Source organism: Dreissena polymorpha, chromosome 16 (genome assembly GCF_020536995.1).
Source record: "Dreissena polymorpha isolate Duluth1 chromosome 16, UMN_Dpol_1.0, whole genome shotgun sequence".
NCBI classification, from domain to species: domain Eukaryota; kingdom Metazoa; phylum Mollusca; class Bivalvia; order Myida; family Dreissenidae; genus Dreissena; species Dreissena polymorpha.
The window spans coordinates 48,763,606-48,776,488 of NC_068370.1; the positions used below are offsets into that span (position 1 = coordinate 48,763,606).

Genomic DNA, 12,883 nt, shown 5'->3' on the forward strand with positions numbered 1-12,883 from the left:
CGTTTAGAAACACTACATTCTAACAAATGATGAACAATTCTCGCGATTTTAACGCGTTAAATCGTGTTTTAAAAAAAATAAAAAATCCCAAGATATTTTTTCGCCCATGGGATTTTTTCGCCCATGGGATTTTTTCGCCCATGGGATTTTTTCCAATGGGATTTTTTTAGGTATAAGTTTCTAAAAGCTATATAATAATTATAATAATACTAATAATAATAATAATAATAATAATAATAATAATAATAATCGTGATCAATATGAGTAATTTGTACTTTTAAGCGACTAACATTTTTATTCGAGCCGATCGTCGAGTCCGAATTTTGAGTATGACAGCAATTTACAGTACAAACAAATCTCACTTGTGTAGAGAACGCTACCGTACTATACAAATAATCTTGATAACAAGTAATATCATTTCTCGACTGAAAATGAAAACAGTATTGATATTGATGTCAGCAATGTTCCCTGCTATGATTAATATTGACAAAATGAAAAACCTTGACAATAAGTCCGTGTCGAATACGCATTGGATTATAGCAATCAAATTCATATAAGCATTGATAAGATAATATGCGAAAATGGGTCTTATGTCATATCCGGCCAGCGAAGCTCCATTCCGTAATGTTCGGTAACAAGTCACGTCAAGTTTCGTGGTCGAATTATAGCATGATAATTATTTTCACATTACGCGAATCATATGGGTTTCCCTATATATATTGTATTAAAATTTATTTTACACTAGTGTGCGATGATGAAAATTGTTTGGATTTTTCGAAACACGCTTTCCTGATTGTGTTAATATAAGCTATGCATTACCGAATGCGGTTGACGGTTAACACAGATCAAATAGAATGAGATAACCGTTATATAATGACGGAACACACAAAATGCAAGAGCGCCCAATATTTATTATTCTATTTGATATATATAGAATACTAGGTCGGTGCCGAATAAAGCGAAGTTTATTTTGCGAGGCTTAGAAAATCTGAACCACGAGCCTTGGCGAGTGGTTCAGATTTTCGGGCCGAGCAAAATAAACTTCGCTTTATTCGGCACCGACCTAGTATTCGATTTATCCCATCATCTTTCTTATTCGTTAACTATTTCTTTTAAAATAGAATAGGAAAAAAAAACTACACGGAAAATCCCGAAGTTATTTTAAGCAAACAGTGTTTTTCGACCTTAGCTGTAAAGAGGTCCGCTTAAGAAAATAGTACCAGAATATTTCAAGCAAAACAATAACAATTCATTTATTTACAAGACAACAGCCACTTACAAATGTTACCAAAACTCAACCAAATCAATAACAATAACCAAATTATATTTATAGCGATGTAAAGAGTCAGGTTCATTTAGAATTTGTTTTTCTACACAGTAGGCCGAACACGTGAGTCGACTTGGCGTGTAGAGCAAATCGATGCTTTTTGTCGGATTTACGGTGTGTTAAAGGTGTTATTGCAATACTGGATTAGTTATTGTGTACATGAAAATTCTGGATGTTGAACGTTGCCCCGAAGAACTGGGATTTAAATGAGCTGGACAGTGACTGCTGAAAGCTGTACTGTGGCTGTGGGTGGGGAACTTGCACTTGTGTTTCGGGTAGAATTTCCGCTTCGGTCTGATGTTGTTCCGGCTGGCTAGGGGGCTGCGTTGACGAAAATGTGGCCGTGCTGGTGACAGAGTGTTTCCTTCCTTGAATTGGATCTGCATTTTTACCATGGGAGGCAAGTATGTTGGAACATTTTTTCTGTTGCTCATGACTTACATTTGAGTAATTTAAAATTGACTGTACATTCTTGTGTCCAGTGACAGACATAATTTCAGTGGCTGGAATGTTGTGTTCTCTAAGCTTTTGGACCAGGTGCTTGCGAGTTGAATGATTGGTCAGGCGTTTTTTCAACTGGTAGCCCGGCTTCAGTTGCCATCATCCTGAGCATTTTGCTCAATTTATTCATCCCAATTTTTTGACGAATGAACCATTGCACGCTTTCTTTGTGATCAGACTCGGACTCCTGCTTCATTATTGTATTTGGAGCGAGATAGAATGGGTCGTTCACATCGCAAAAATTGGCTGGGCGTTTCTGTGCATAAATTTTGTACAAAGCAACTGGGTTTCTGGGGTCATTTTCATTGGTGGCAAACATTTTCGGGGTGACTCTTCTAACATCGCTCAAGTTTTCTCCAGTTCTAGTCTTGGTTTGACGTTCATTGAGCTCCAAGTACTCGGTCCCATCAGAAGATATTTTCAGTTTAATATCCCCCCATCTGTTTGGGAAAAAAAAATTGTAAATATTACAGTAATTTATTACTTATTATTTTATTGCTTTCCGGTGGTTTATAGAGAAATATCAGTGAATTAAAACTAATAATTTCACTGTTTCAAACAATAAAAATTTATAGTGAAATTTATTGATAATTTTCACTGTTTACTGTGAAATGATGTCATTTCTTTGACGAAATGATGTCATTATCCCAGCACAATTCTTTAGTTAAGCTCGTTCGTTAACAATGAATATTAAGTGTGAAAAAAGCATAAAATAAAAAGAAAAATGTGTTTGATTCGTTGATTTACGATTTTAATTTACTCGTGATCATAGAAAATATATATTTTCGTTTTATTGTGGCCACTTGTGCGGCACTCGTGAAAATATTATTTCCCCAAAAACCAGTCACCCACTACCTTAACAATCATGTGCGGAATGGTACAAAATTATACTGTCCAATTCGCGCAGTATGCAGTTTTGCTAAAATTTCAGTTATTAACAGACGACCAAATTAATGAATTTTTATATTAAAATAGTTCATAGTTCTACTTCATATAAATTGTTTATGTTTGAATAGCTGTTTCAGTATCATAAAATAAATATTACATGTTTGACAGGGTGACAGTAAATTTGTCAACTTTTGGTAAAATACTGTCAATCGAGGTGAAGCGGAGGTTGAAATTTCATCAAGTTGACAAATTTACTGTCACCCTGTCTGACGTGAACTGTAATATTTATATAATATTTAATTTGTTGCTGTTTTTTTCAGATTTTTTGTGTGTGAAACTTACCAAAACTTACTTTATGCAAAACAGCGAAGTTTAAAAAAAAATGTTTTTAATTTAAATTCTGTTATTTCAGGTATCAAATTGATTATACCTAAGGCTGTATTGTTCCTTCGTGCCACGCAAACCAAAATGCAAGCAGTTGTTTAGCCACATGGTGTGGACAAGAGCTTTTGGACTGTTAGGACCTAGGACACCCTTCTGCCACATTATATCTATTTCATGGTCGGTAAGTACGTCTGCCTCACATGGCCGGTTGCCCTTTCCCTAAATAAAAGCAAAGGAGGTTTAGAAAAAGAAAAACCCATTATTATTTATAGCGTTAGAATTTTAAAAATTATTTCTTTATTCGTCCTTATTTCTAGATTCACGCGAAAAATCCCAATCAACTGAATTTACGCACACAAATTCCAGATTTGTTTGGTCCCAGGTACTTTTCAAAAAGGCAACAAACTTGCTGTAAACTGTGAAAATCAGTGTTGGCTTAAAGAAATACTGCAGTCAGTATACAAAAATATTATCGTTTTGTCAATATATCACAAACTGTCATAGTTTTCATTAACCCTTTCAGTGCGGGAACCAAATTTTGAAGGCCTTTGCAAACAGTTTGGATCCAGATGAGACGCCACAGAACGAGGCGTCTCATCAGGATCCAAACTGTTTGCTATTCTGATAATATTCTTTGAAAAAAATCGAAGAAAATGCTAATTTTAGAAATTCAGCAGACGACATTTTAGCACACAACAAATTTCCCAGCATTCAAAGGGTTAAATAATTCAGTACAGTGTTGAGTTATGAATTTATACCGGTATTTGCTTTCATTTAAAGTGGCTATGCACGATTTTGATGTGTCTTAAATTGTAATATATTGCTAAAAATATTTTACAATAACACAAAATAGGCAAGAACAATTATGCATTGAAGACAAATTTCATAAAATGTAGCAAAGCCAAATAAGCCCCCCCCCCCTGAGCCGATTGAAACGGAAGATTTTTTGTACATAATTTCCTACAATAAACCAAAGCATTTGTCTTTTAAATATGATTGCAGTTAGTGTTCTTGTGTGGTTTGAACAAATATCATTGCAGGAAATTAAAATGATTTGTAACACTAAATGTAGATTCACAGCGTACATGCATGACATACGTACTGGCGAATTCGACTGTACAGACATTTTCGACTTCAGAATTAAATATCTGGCTTGTTTCGCATTTTTCGACACATGTTCTTCTTATATTTTATTTTAATTTATATTAATTTTAAATATATGTATAAACAATTTTTTTACACATTTAATACAAATTAATAAATATTTAACAAAATTATGCATTTCCATCTTTAAAAAGAAAGTTATTTTTACCTGCTTTTTCAGGCTTTTCTTTTTAGCATTGTATGTTTCTCTTGTCAGAGAAAATTGTGGCCCTTTCTCATTCATAATGCTAAAAGGGTATTTGTGTCTTTTCAGCTTCCGGTCCAGGCTACTGATGATGGCCCGGATACTTGTCGGCTCAAACTCTGTGCCATCTTCGCGTTGCAGGGATAGAATGAACGTTGCAATATGCTCGTCAAGGAAATCGACATCCAACTGATGCATTTCTCTGGTCTCACCCTTTGTCAGTAGAAACCTCTGGAACTTTTTTGTGTCATTTAATGTTTTTTTTTGCTGTGTTTTTGTTTTCTTCTTTTGTGATGTACTGTCGGACTTCAGAAAGCTCTATGTTTTTAAATTCATTTGGAATTGACTGGTTGAGATGTTTAGCTTCATTTTGAATTGTAACATTTGTGTTATTTTGATCATCACAATTTGACTCAGGGGCATTATTCTCAGTTAAATCCTCATCAAATTGAAGTGCATTTATTCCATATTTTTGCTCAAATTCTTCCAAACTTAATTCCACAGCATTTGAAAACAAACCATCCCATACTACATGAAAATCACCTGTTTCTTGGTTGAACATTGTTGTCAAAATTTATTTCATTTGATGAAATATGTTTTGCTGCAGTTTTATTTTAATTCTTGATTGTGTATTATTTATTTTTTCATTATTTCAACCACAATTGACATTTAAGACTTAAGCAGACGACTTGATTTGCTGCTGACTTATTTAATAAAATACATGAAATAAAAAAGAAACATTTCATATATTTTAAATATTTATTTCTAAACAATTTATTTCCAATTAAATGAAAATAATATATTTTATTATTGCATTGTGTTGATTTTTAGCCATTCATTGACAAGAAAAGTCATACACAAGGTAAACAATTGCTAACTACTGAACCGTGATACAAAAAGTAGTCCCTCGTAATAATGACGTCATGAGGACGCGCACTTAATATTTGTTAACAATGTTGTTATTTTGCTGTTTGTGTTGCATTTTGTGTTTCAAATATATTACATCTTGGTATCAAATTGTTTGTTTTGTTTAATCTGATTCGATTTTACTAAAACTGATTACTTAATAGTTGATTCCGAGTAATATGACCATTCTCCTCACATAACAGTCCGCCGCGCCGGACAGCTCTACTTCAGCACTGCCGAAATAGAGGAAAATTTATTCCACAGGGGTTTATTTCGACAATGCACGTCTGATGATGGGATAAACATGTATACACACATCGGCCATCTTCATATAGTTTCACACTCTTTTAAAAGACGTCATCATATTCAATGTTGCGTCAGCTTCACGAACTAAGAGAATGTTTAGGTGTTTTAGTTTTTTATTCCACACGTTATACACAGTTGCAGTATTTCATTGTCTGGTGAATACAATTGTTCCTCTCAATATTTATATCACATATGCTGTCGATTTGATTTCATCAGAATAAGTCAGCGAACACTCAGAAAACACCCTTAAAACAGTGAAAATTATCCACTATACTAGATTCATTAAAATCATGCGAGAAATCTAACAAAATGAAATCTATGTAGAGCTGTTTTCAGAGAATGTTTATATAAAATTATTTACACTCCTAAAGAAATCCAACTAAGATAATTATAAAATCATGACATTTTACGCATACGCTTCTGACACCGATTTTGCTTTGTACGACTATAAATCGTCTTCTTTAACAGCGACCGCTTATTAAGAATACACTGAAGATGGCACGTGGTGGGTCAACCCAGAGAAAAACTCAGAGTGGATGAATTACTCAACGTGTGTACAGAAACAAATGATTTTAAGATATATATTTATGTATTGTATTTTTGTATTTGTAAATATTATATTTCAAGTATAAACAAGCATTTAAATTTGAAATGACCGTCGTGAAGGATATAACGACATGCATGTTTTAAATCACAACGCAATTTATAATTTGGATTCAATTACATATGATATATATACGGAGCCAAAATCCCGATATATTTTCGACTTTATCAGAATGTGTCCGTTTTTAACTTAACTAGTAGTCATTTATATACCTTCGTCTGACCGTTTACATCTGAAACGGCCACCAGAAACACTTTTCGAAACCATAATTTAGGAAAAATTAATTACCCCTTTATAGTGTTGCTTCTTTTGTGATAAAGTATGCGATAATACTCGTTAAATAATGACCGCTTGGTCAACAGTTCATTTTTGATCATAAACGTTTTTGTTTTAATATTGGGATAAAAACAAAAAAAATCAGTGATTTGATTCTGATTATTGTGAAATGAGAAATAATTATTATTCCAGCTGAAAAAGTACACACCATATACATAACATAATTGATTTGGTAAACAATAATTCGAGAACATAATAAATATCATGCGAAAAATATATAATAATGGAACATTTTACATTTTATATCGTTTATATATGTGTATATCTAATTACTGTGTATAGTGAATGTTTTAAGATTTTTGGTACAAAAAAAGTGTATAATGTTTTAAGATTTGCAATAATCTTTAAAGATTAAATTCAAAACAATTCAATAAACGATGACAAATTCAATAGTGATACTTCTGGATACTTCTGGATAACAATTTAATCGACTTAACAAATCGACTTGGTTAAAATATGTTTCTTTTCTGCAAATACACGTTAATATTAAACCCAACAATACAGTCACCAATAAACTTTTCCAGACGCGGCACGTCTACGTTTCATAGTTTACGGTGACACTGTGCATATGATGAAAATGCACTAATTTATCGAAGTACCTGCGCAGGCGTGAAAATAATTACACCAAACATATATCCACGATGGAGACACTATATTATATTGTATTATAGTATATTATAGTATAGTATGGTATAGTATAGTATAGTATAGTATAGTATAGTATAGTATAGTATAGTATAGTATAGTATACTATTGTAGAGTAGAGTAGAGTAGAGTAGAGTAGAGTAGAGTAGAGTAGAGTAGAGTAGAGTAGAGTAGAGTAGAGTAGAGTAGAGTAGAGTAGAGTAGAGTAGAGTAGAGTAGAGTAGAGTAGAGTAGAGTAGAGTAGAGTAGAGTAGAGTAGAGTAGAGTACAGTACAGTAGAGTAGAGTATAGTAGAGTACAGTAGAGTAGAGTAGAGTAGAGTACAGTAGAGTAGAGTAGAGTACAGTAGAGTAGAGTAGAGAAGAGTAGAGTAGAGTAGAGTAGAGTAGAGTAGAGTAGAGTACAGTAGAGTAGAGTAGAGTACAGTAGAGTAGAGTAGAGTAGAGTAGAGTACAGTAGAGTAGAGTAGAGTAGAGTAGAGTAGAGTAGAGTAGAGTAGAGTAGAGTAGAGTAGAGTAGAGTAGAGTAGAGTAGAGTAGAGTAGAGTAGAGTAGAGTAGAGTAGAGCAGAGCATAGCAGATCAGAACAGAGCAGAGAAGAGCAGAGCAGAGAAGAGTAGAGTAGAGTAGAGTAGAGTAGAGTAGAGTAGAGTAGAGTAGAGTAGAGTAGAGTAGAGTAGAGTAGAGTAGAGTAGAGTAGAGTAGAGTAGAGTAGAGTAGAGTAGAGTAGAGTAGAGTAGAGTAGAGTAGAGTAGAGTAGAGTAGAGTAGAGTAGAGTAGAGTAGAGTAGAGTAGAGTAGAGTAGAGTAGAGTAGAGTAGAGCAGAGTAGAGTAGAGTAGAGTAGAGTAGACTAGAGTAGCGTGGAGTGGAGTGGAGTGGAGTGGAGTGGAGTGGAGTGGAGTGGAGTGGAGTGGAGTGGAGTGGAGTGGAGTGGAGTGGAGTAGAGTAGAGTAGAGTAGAGTAGAGTAGAGTAGAGTAGAGTAGAGTAGAGTAGAGTAGAGTAGAGTAGAGTAGAGTAGAGTAGAGTAGAGTAGAGTAGAGTATATATCAAATTGTGCGTACAATTAATTTTGGTTTTTCGTTTTGATGGCCTATCTGAGAGCATATTAACAGAAAAAAAGACGATAAAACCTACGTGATATGAAATCATACTCATTTTTTACTTTGCGAAAATTATAATATAATAGGTATACAACGTACCACAATTGTATCGTATCGTAACGAAGAGTTTTGATCTTGGTGATCGTGGTGATCGTTGCATTTCATTGACCGCATTGACATTTGTTCGTGTGCGGTTGCAAAACAGCGAGGACATAGAAAAAGCATATCTAAAAACCCATTTTTCTCAATTGGAACGCTCTTAACGGACCTATGTAATCGTAACGCATGGACTTTTGTATCGGGAATAGATCACAAACGGGCGCAAAGCAATTTATCTTCACGGATGGACTGACATCGCATCGTACCTAGTCTAAACTATCAAATAAAGTCTACGATCAGATATGTGTTGTTCGTAAAAGAAATTACGACAGTAGAAACATAGCACTTTAGGGAGACCACAATCTGGTTCATTTTATCAATCGTTGCGTCCTTGGCGGACAGAATATTTTGAAAAAACAAAGCATAAAACAAGAAAACACAAAGTTCTTCAAAGGCGTGTTTCCATCTTAAATACACATTATCGACAGGAGTTCCAGTCAAGGACAATACTTCAGTCAGCACACTAGAGATCAAAATTGAGTATATTAGTTTTTATTCAGGGATGTCAATTGTATCAAGTTTACAATCTGGAAAATAAAATCGGGAGTCTGAGAAAGTAGGTTCCTTACAGGGATAAAAGGGAGATCAGCCGCCCGAGCCGTGGCTAATTGTTTTATTGTAGTCTTCTAGTTGCTATTCCTGGTGAGTACATGCGGAATATTATGCATGGTCAAATGTCATTTTATAAAAAAATTGACAATGAAATTAACAACGTCAAAAATAAATTAAATCGTCGAACCATATCGTATCGGACAATGAATGTCCGAAAACATATTGAGAAACGTCTTTTGCACATGAAATGAAATATGCATGTCGTTTGACTTAAGAAAATTAAAACCAGTCACCAGTAATCTAGCAAATGAGCAATATATATATATATATATATATATATATATATATATATATATATATATATATATATATATATATATATATATAATATGGTAAACAAAGCGTTTACAATGCGCTACTGCAGTGATTTAATTTGCTAATCGATAATTTTAATTTTCAAGATGGCGGATATTTGGAATTGTAAGATTTTCGAAAAGTAGCGAAGAAGTTTCGTCAGTTAATGTTCATGTCCGTGACAGCAGCTAATTTATCAGAACTCAATATTTAAAGACCCGGAAAAATCTATGTCAACATCATTTCTCCTCAAATTATCGCGCACTCGAACGAATTTGTCACTACGCCCCAACCCACTTTAACATTTACATTGATCTCAAAATCGATCCTTGACGGCTCAAATACGATTTCAGGAATAATTTTGACTATTGACACCCCTGTAATTATAAAAATGATCTTTCGAATTAAAAAGACACGCTATGTTGTTACAATAGACTAACAGATTAAAATAGTTGAACGTTGTCATTTTATAAAATAATAAAGTCTAATTCGTGATTTCAGTGACTGACATCGGGAGCGGCCGGACGTAGATAAATACACTTTACCGCTACCGTGAACATGTACATGTATATTGAAAAATAGTAATTTCAAAGAGTGAAATAATATTTAATTTTGAGTATGTTTATTTTTTCATGTTTTTTCGTATTGCTCAGATGTTAAGTGTTTCTTTGCAAAATGCCAGCATCGGCAAATCGCAGAAGAACTAAGGTTAAGACTATCCCAATGAGCTTTTATGAACTCCGGCCGTGGTAAATAAAAAAGTTCTTTCAAAAAGTTCAGTAATACTTGACGTTAATGTTTAAGAAATATTGTGTTGTTGTTTCTCATATACATATGGTGCCTGTTATATGCTATTGGATGTTATGTAGATTGTAAATATTGCATAAAGCTTACTTACAAAAAAAAAATAAAAAATAAAAGTGCAGCTAAACTTATAGCGGGGATTTCGGTTATTCTACATTCGCCCGCCTAGTACCGAAATCCCCATATTTACGCCTTAAAGGGTCAATATGTCATCGGTATGAATGGTTTTTGACTTCACATGAATGTTAGGGTGCAAAAAAATGAGATTAATGTTAATTATTAAGCACTCTTCACAGCATTAAGTTGCCTCTCAGTGGGGATTTCGGTAATTCTACACAAGAACTTAAACGCGCGCCGGTACCGAAATCCTGCTGTGCAAACCTTCAAGTGTCAACAAAATTATTGTAGTGTTTTTTTTTAATTAGCAACCAGTGACATGTATTATCTCCCATTTGGTTACTTCTTTTGGAAAATAATTAGCGGAGATTTCGGTACTGCTACATTCGTACGCACAGAGCCGAAATCACCCATATTTACGCCAATCCCCCATATTTACGCCTTAAAGGGTCTATATGTCATTATGTTTGGGTTTCGGCTTTGCATTAATGTTTATTTGCACACAATCATAATAGTGTTAATCATTAAAACACTCTTATCAGAATATTTTTTCCATTGTTAAATAGTTTATTAATGTGATAAATGTGTAAACGAATGTAAAAAAAGATAAAAATGTATATTTAAAACATTGGTTACACAAAAGTATATGTAATATAACATGACATAGTAATAATAAGTCTTCAGAAAGTATTTTCCAAACAAATCAGATGAAACAAATGATATCGTACTACCTTATTTACAATATGCCATACACTTTTGCAATTTAGTTATCAATGTTAAATCAAAGCGTAAATCAGCATATGTTGCCTCTTAGCGGGGATTTCGGTAATTCTTTACAAGCACATAAACCCGCGCCGGTACCGAAATCCCCGCTGTACAAACCTTCAAGTGTAAAAAAATACTGATTAAGGTTTAAATAAATGGCACAATTATGTCAGAAACCCAGCTTTTCATTGTATATATTGCAATACACCATCGGCCGCCGAGAGCGGAATACTGCGCTTGGCCGCAAAACAATGTGGATTGCATCTAATTAAATGTCAATTTTCGATTTAATTACAAAAAAAACACTGCTATTTTATAAATATGTCAAGCACGTACACTTAACAAAAAAATCGATATATCTTTATGTAATGTAGAATTTTGCAAAAGTAAAGCGCTTTATATATAACAATGTTTTATTATGTCTTTGTGGTTGAGTAAAAAAACTAAACAAAACCATGTACAACATATAATATGTTTTCATAATTTAAAAAAAATTGTTATAAGTGCACGTGTCATTGAACGAGTTAAGCGAGAGATGCGAATTAAAGTACGCATAATAAAAAACTGATACTATACTGTAAGCTTGATTTATAAATTGTGTTCCATCGCGCCAATATATTCATTGTTCCATGAAATTGTGTATAAAAGCAAAACAATGGAATTATGTCAGAAATCCTGCTTTTCACATGAAATGATCTTTAACATTTTATTTATTCCAATCAGGTAAATAACAAATACAATAATAGGGGAAGTCTACGCTGTGTATTAGCAACCTGCTGTGGTGATCCCTATCTTATCCGCTCAATACACATCCACCTGGCTACTGTACAGGAAAAATTGGATTTTCTTCCATAACTGATTTCATTAATTGCTAACTTGTTGTCTACATTTAAAATTAACAACAATAATGGATCAACATCACCGTTGCACAATTATTAAGTTCACAGTAATCTGTACTTTATATAGAGATAGCCTAATTAAAGACGGTGCTAATAAAGAACACAGCGTGAATGTGGATATTAAGAAATAAGATCCTTTTTTGCATGACACTGGCAGTATATTATGTAATCTTATATAAATAAGCCACATTTAAGACATGGATCAAATTAAAATAAGACACATTTGCATCTTTCATTTCTTGAAAAAAAAAGCACGCAGTCACATATAAATAAGATACATTGAAGACACAGAGAAAAAAAACTTATAAGACACATTTGCATCTTTCACTAAATTTTCTTTAAAAAAGCATGTGAAGCTGAAGAAAAACATTTATTACTGACACATTATTCTAAAAGTCGACTGACAACATAAGTTCAAAGAGGGATTTACAATTAAATAAGATCCATTTTCGCATGATGCTGGTTGTAGAGCAAGCAATACATTTCTTACTGACACATTATTCTAAAAGTCGACAGGCAACATAAATTCAAAGAGGGGACCACAATTAAATAAGATCAATTTTCGCATGATACTGGTTGTATAGCAAGTAGTCACATATTAATTACAGCTTGCATAAGTTGCAATAATTTTGTTAAGTGCGCGTGCCACTGAACGTTGCGTTAAGCGAGAGTGTTGTCATTTTGTTAGTTTTATATTTTGGTATTATGTATGATTATTGCTTGTTTTGAGTTTGAAATAAACGCTTTCTGGCAAATAAGCATCGTCTTAATTTTAATACAAATAATGAACATTTGACATACAAAATGTCCAATAACATACCGGCAATAACATCATATATAGGTTAATTTCTTTGCATGTTTATACCGAAATTATAGCCGACATCGGC

At 33.5% G+C, this 12,883-nt stretch overlaps 1 protein-coding gene and 1 long non-coding RNA gene across 2 annotated transcripts in view; one reads left to right on the top strand and one right to left on the bottom strand.

The window, feature by feature from the left end:
* LOC127861624 (profilin-1-like) overlaps positions 1-12,883 on the bottom strand; it is a 368,553-nt gene that overhangs the window by 232,211 nt on the left and 123,459 nt on the right. The gene's annotated exons all lie outside the window — the stretch shown is intronic.
* On the top strand, positions 1,394-5,651 carry LOC127861626 (uncharacterized). The gene is made up of 3 exons (XR_008040299.1): positions 1,394-1,731; positions 3,129-3,281; positions 4,518-5,651. It is a non-coding gene; the product is annotated as an uncharacterized LOC127861626 (long non-coding RNA).